A 6,024-nucleotide genomic window follows, 5' to 3' on the forward strand; every position below is an offset into this window, starting at 1 on the left:
GTCCCACGAACCTGTTGGGGAACGTCGCACGGGAAACAAAAAATTTCCTACGCGCACGAAGACCTATCATGGTGATATCCATCTACGAGAGGGGATGAGTGATCTACGTACCCTTGTAGACCGTACACCAGAAGCGTTAGAGAACGCGGTTGATGTAGTGGAACGTCCTCACGTGCCTCGATCCGCCCCGCGAACAATCCCGCGATCAGTCCCACGATCTAGTACCGAACGGACGGCACCTCCGCGTTCAGCACACGTACAGCTCGACGATGATCTCGGCCTTCTTGATCCAGCAAGAGAGACGGAGAGGTAGAAGAGTTCTCCGGCAGCGTGACAGCGCTCCGGAGGTTGGTGATGACCTTGTCTCAGCAGGGCTCCGCCCGAGCTCCGTAGAAACGCGATCTAGAGGAAAAACCGTGGAGGTATGTGGTCGGGCTGCCATGGAAAAGTCGTCTGAAATCAGCCCTAAAACCTCCGTATATATAGGTGGGAGGGAGGGGGCCTTGCCTTGGGGCTCAAGGAGCCCCAAGGGGGTCGGCCGAGTCCAAGGGGGAGGACTCTCCCCCCCCCCCCCAAACCGAGTTGGACTAGGTTTGGTGGGAGGGAGTCCCCCTTCCTTCCCACCTCCTCCTTTTTTCTCTCTCTTGATTTTCTTCTCCTTGGCGCATAGGGCACTTGTGGGCTGTCCCACCAGCACACTAAGGGCTGGTGTGTCTCCCCCAAGGCCTATGGGCTTCCCCGGGGTGGGTTGCCCCCCCCCCCCCCCGGTGAACTCCCGGAACCCATTCGTCATTCCCGGTACATTCCCGGTAACTCCGAAAACCTTCCGGTAATCAAATGAGGTCATCCTATATATCAATCTTCGTTTCCGGACCATTCCGGAAACCCTCGTGACGTCCGTGATCTCATACGGGACTCCGAACAACATTCGGTAACCAACCATATAACTCAAATACGCATAAAACAACGTCGAACCTTAAGTGTGCAGACCCTGCGGGTTCGAGAACTATGTAGACATGACCCGAGAGACTCCTCGGTCAATATCCAATAGCGGGACCTGGATGCCCATATTGGATCCTACATATTCTACGAAGATCTTATCGTTTGAACCTCAGTGCCAAGGATTCATATAATCCCGTATGTCATTCCCTTTGTCCTTCGGTATGTTACTTGCCCGAGATTCGATCGTCAGTATCCGCATACCTATTTCAATCTTGTTTACCGGCAAGTCTCTTTACTCGTTCCGTAATACAAGATCCCGCAACTTACACTAAGTTACATTGCTTACAAGGCTTGTGTGTGATGTTGTATTACCGAGTGGGCCCCGAGATACCTCTCCGTCACACGGAGTGACAAATCCCAGTCTTGATCCATACTAACTCAACTAACACCTTCAGAGATACCTGTAGAGCACCTTTATAGTCACCCAGTTACGTTGCGACGTTTGATACACACAAAGCATTCCTCCGGTGTCATCGAGTTATATGATCTCATGGTCATAGGAACAAATACTTGACACGCAGAAAACAGTAGCAACAAAATGACACGATCAACATGCTACGTCTATTAGTTTGGGTCTAGTCCATCACGTGATTCTCCCAATGACGTGATCCAGTTATCAAGCAACAACACCTTGTTCATAATCAGAAGACACTGACTATCATCGATCAACTGGCTAGCCAACTAGAGGCATGCTAGGGACGGTGTTTTGTCTATGTATCCACACATGTAAATGAGTCTTCATTCAATACAATTATAGCATGGATAATAAACGATTATCTTGATACAGGAATTATAATAATAACTATATTTATTATTGCCTCTAGGGCATAATTCCAACAGTCTCCCACTTGCACTAGAGTCAATAATCTAGCCCTCACATCACCATGTGAATTACATTGTAATGAATCTAACACCCATACAGTTCTGGTGTCGATCATGTTTTGGCCGTGGAAGAGGTTTAGTCAGCGGGTCTGCTACATTCAGATCCGTGTGCACTTTGCATATATTTACGTCCTCTTCCTCGACGTAGTCGCGGATGAGGTTGAAGCGTCGTTTGATGTGTCTGGTCTTCTTGTGAAACCGTGGTTCCTTTGCTAAGGCAATGGCACCAGTGTTGTCACAGAACAAGGTTATTGGATTCAGTGCGCTTGGCACCACTCCAAGATTCGTCATGAACTGCTTCATCCAGACACCCTCCTTAGCCGCCTCCGAGGCAGCCATGTACTCCGCTTCACATGTAGAATCTGCTACGACGTTTTGCTTGGAACTGCACCAGCTTACTGCACCCCCATTAAGAATAAATACGTATCCGGTTTGCGACTTAGAGTCGTCTGGATCTGTGTCAAAGCTTGCATCGACGTAACCTTTTACGGCGAGCTCTTCGTCACCTCCATACACGAGAAACATCTCCTTAGTCCTTTTCAGGTACTTCAGGATATTCTTGATCGCTGTCCAGTGATCCACTCCTGGATTACTCTGGAACCTACCTGCCATACTTATGGCCAGGCTAACATCCGGTCTAGTGCACAGCATCGCATACATGATAGAACCTATGGCTGAAGCATAGGGGACGGAGCGCATATGCTCTCTATCTTCATCAGTTGCTGGGCACTGAGTCTTACTCAATCTCGTACCTTGTAAAACTGGCAAGAACCCTTTCTTGAACTGTTCCATTTTGAACCTCTTCAAAACTTTATCAAGGTATGTGCTTTGTGAAAGTCCTATTAGGCGTTTTGATCTATCCCTATAGATCTTAATGCCTAGAATGTAAGCAGCTTCTCCTAGGTCCTTCATAGAGAAACTTTTATTCAAGTAACCTTTTATGCTCTCTAAAAGCTCTACGTTGTTTCCAATCACTAATATGTCATCCACATATAATATTAGAAACACCACAGAGCTCCCACTCACTTTCTTGTAAATACAAGATTCTCCAACCACTTGTATAAACCCAAATGCTTTGATCACCTCATCAAAGCGTTTGTTCCAACTCCGAGATGCTTGCACCAGTCCATAAATGGATCGCTAGAGCTTGCACACCTTGTTAGCATTCTTAGGATCGACAAAACCTTCGGGTTGCATCATATACAACTCTTCCTTAAGGAAACCGTTTAAGGAACGCCGTTTTGACATCCATCTGCCAGATTTCATAATCGAAAAATGCAGCTATTGCTAACATGTTTCAACTCCTGGAACTTGTGAAAAACCCTTTGCCACAAGTCGAGCTTTATAAACGGTCACATTGCCGTCAGCGTCCGTCTTCTTCTTAAAGATCCATTTGTTCTGAATAGCCTTGCGGCCCTCAGGTAGTATCTCCAAAGTCCACACTTTGTTCTCATACATGGATCCTATCTCGGACTTCATGGCTTCTAGCCATTTGTTGGAATCTGGGCCCACCATTGCTTCTTCATAATTTGCAGGTTCATTGTTGTCTAACAACATGATTGATAAGACGGGATTACCGTACCACTCTGGAGCAGCACGTGATCTCGTCGACCTGCGTGGTTCAACAGAAACTTGAACTGGAGTTTCATGATCATCATCATTAACTTCCTCCTCAACCGGCGTCGCAACGACACAGGTTTCCCCTTGCCCTGCGCCACCATCCAGAGGGATGAGAGGTTCGACAACCTCGTCAAGTTCTATCTTCCTCCCACTCTATTCTCTCGAGAGAAACTCCTTCTCGAGAAAAGCTCCGTTCTTAGCAACAAACACTTTGCCCTCGGATTTGAGATAGAAGGTGTACCCAACTGTCTCTTTTGGGTAACCTATGAAGACGCACTTTTCCGCTTTGGGTTCCAGCTTTTCAGGCTGAAGCTTTTTGACATAAGCATCACATCCCCAAACTTTAAGAAACGACAAGTTTGGCCTTTTGCCATACCACAGTTCGTATGGTGTCGTCTCAACGGATTTTGATGGTGCCCTATTTAAAGTGAATGCAGCTGTTTCTAATGCATAACCCCAAAATGATAACGGCAAATCAGTAAGAGACATCATAGATTGCACCATCTCTAACAAAGTACGATTACGACGTTCGGACACACCATTACGCTGTGGTGTTCCAGGCGGTGTCAACTGTGAAACAATTCCACATTTTCTTAAGTGATCACCAAACTCGAAACTCAGATATTCACCCCCACGATCAGACCGTAGGAATTTGATCTTCTTGTTACGATGATTTTCCACTTCACTCTGAAATTGCTTGAACTTTTCAAATGTTTCAGACTTGTGCTTAATCAAGTAGACATAGCCATACCTACTCAAATCGTCAGTGAAGGTGAGAAAATAACGATATCCGCCGCGTGCCTCCACGCTCATCGGACCACACACATCGGTATGTATGATTTCCAATAAGTCACTTGCACGCTCCATTGTTCCGGAGAACGGAGTTTTAGTCATCTTGCCCATGAGGCATGGTTCGCACGTGTCAAGTGAATCAAAGTCAAGTGACTCCAAAAGTCCATCAGCATGGAGTTTCTTCATGCGCTTTACACCAATATGACCTAAGCGGCAGTGCCACAAAAATATGGCGCTATCATTGTTTACTCTAACTCTTTTGGTCTCAATGTTATGTATATGCGTATCGCTATCAAGATTCAATATGAACAATCCTCTCACATTCGGTGCATGACCATAAAAGATGTTACTCATAGAAATAGAAACAACCATTACTCTCTGACTTAAAAGAGTAACCGTCTCGCAATAAACAAGATCCAGATATAATGTTCATGCTCAACGCAGGCACTAAATAACAATGATTTAAGTTCATCACTAATCCTGACGGTAGCTGAAGTGACACTGTGCCGACGGCGATTGCATCAACCTTGGAACCATTTCCTACGCGCATCGTCACTTCATCTTTCGCCAGCCTTCGTCTATTCCGCAGTTCCTGTTTCGAGTTGCAAATATGAGCAACAGAACCGGTATCGAATACCCAGGCACTACTATGAGAGCCGGTTAAGTACACATCAATAACATGTATATCAAATATACCTGATTTTTCTTTGCCCGCCTTCTTATCTGCCAGATACTTGGGGCAATTGCGCTTCCAGTGACCCATACCCTTGCAATAGTAACACTCCGTTTCAGGCTTAGGTCCAGCTTTGGGTTTCTTCGGCGGATTGGCAACAGGCTTGCCGCTCTTCTTCGAATTGCCCTTCTTGCCTTTGCCGTTTCTCTTGAAACTAGTGGTCTTATTCACCATCAACACTTGATGCTCTTTACGGAGTTCAGACTCTGCGACTTTCAGCATCGCAAACAACTCGCCGGGAGACTTGTTCATCCCTTGCATGTTGTAGTTCAAAACAAAGCCTTTATAGCTTGGCGGCAGTGATTGAAGGATTCTGTCAGTGATAGCCTCTTGCGGGAGTTCAATCCCCAGCTCAGCTAGACGGTTTGAGTACCCAGACATTTTGAGCACATGTTCACTGACAGACGAGTTTTCCTCCATCTTGCAAGCATAGAATTTATCGGAGGTCTCATACCTCTCGATCCGGGCGTTCTTCTGAAAGATAAACTTCAACTCCTGGAACATCTCAAATGCTCCATGACGCTCAAAGCGACGTTGAAGTCCCGGTTCTAAGCCATACAAGACTGCACATTGAACTATTGAGTAGTCCTCCTTACGTGCTAACCAAGCGTTCTTAACATCCTGATCAGCCGTAGCGGGTGGTTCATCTCCTAGCGCAGCATTAAGGACATAATACTTCTTCCCAGCTTGTAAGATTAGCTTAAGATTCCGAGCCCAGTCTACAAAGTTGCTTCCATCATCTTTCAACTTAGCTTTCTCTAGGAACGTACTAAAATTCAGGATGACTATCGCGTGAGCCATGATCTACAACACAAATATATTCAAAGTGGACTTAGACTATGTTCAAGATAATTAGAGTTTAACTTAATCAAATTATAGGCTAAACTCCCACTCAAAAAGTACATCTCTCTAGTCATTTGAGTGGTTCATGATCCACTTACACTATCCCAAGTCCGATCATCACGTGAGTTGAGTATAGTTTCAGTGGTAAGCAT

This window comes from Hordeum vulgare, chromosome 5H (genome assembly GCF_904849725.1).
Source record: "Hordeum vulgare subsp. vulgare chromosome 5H, MorexV3_pseudomolecules_assembly, whole genome shotgun sequence".
Classification (NCBI taxonomy): domain Eukaryota; kingdom Viridiplantae; phylum Streptophyta; class Magnoliopsida; order Poales; family Poaceae; genus Hordeum; species Hordeum vulgare.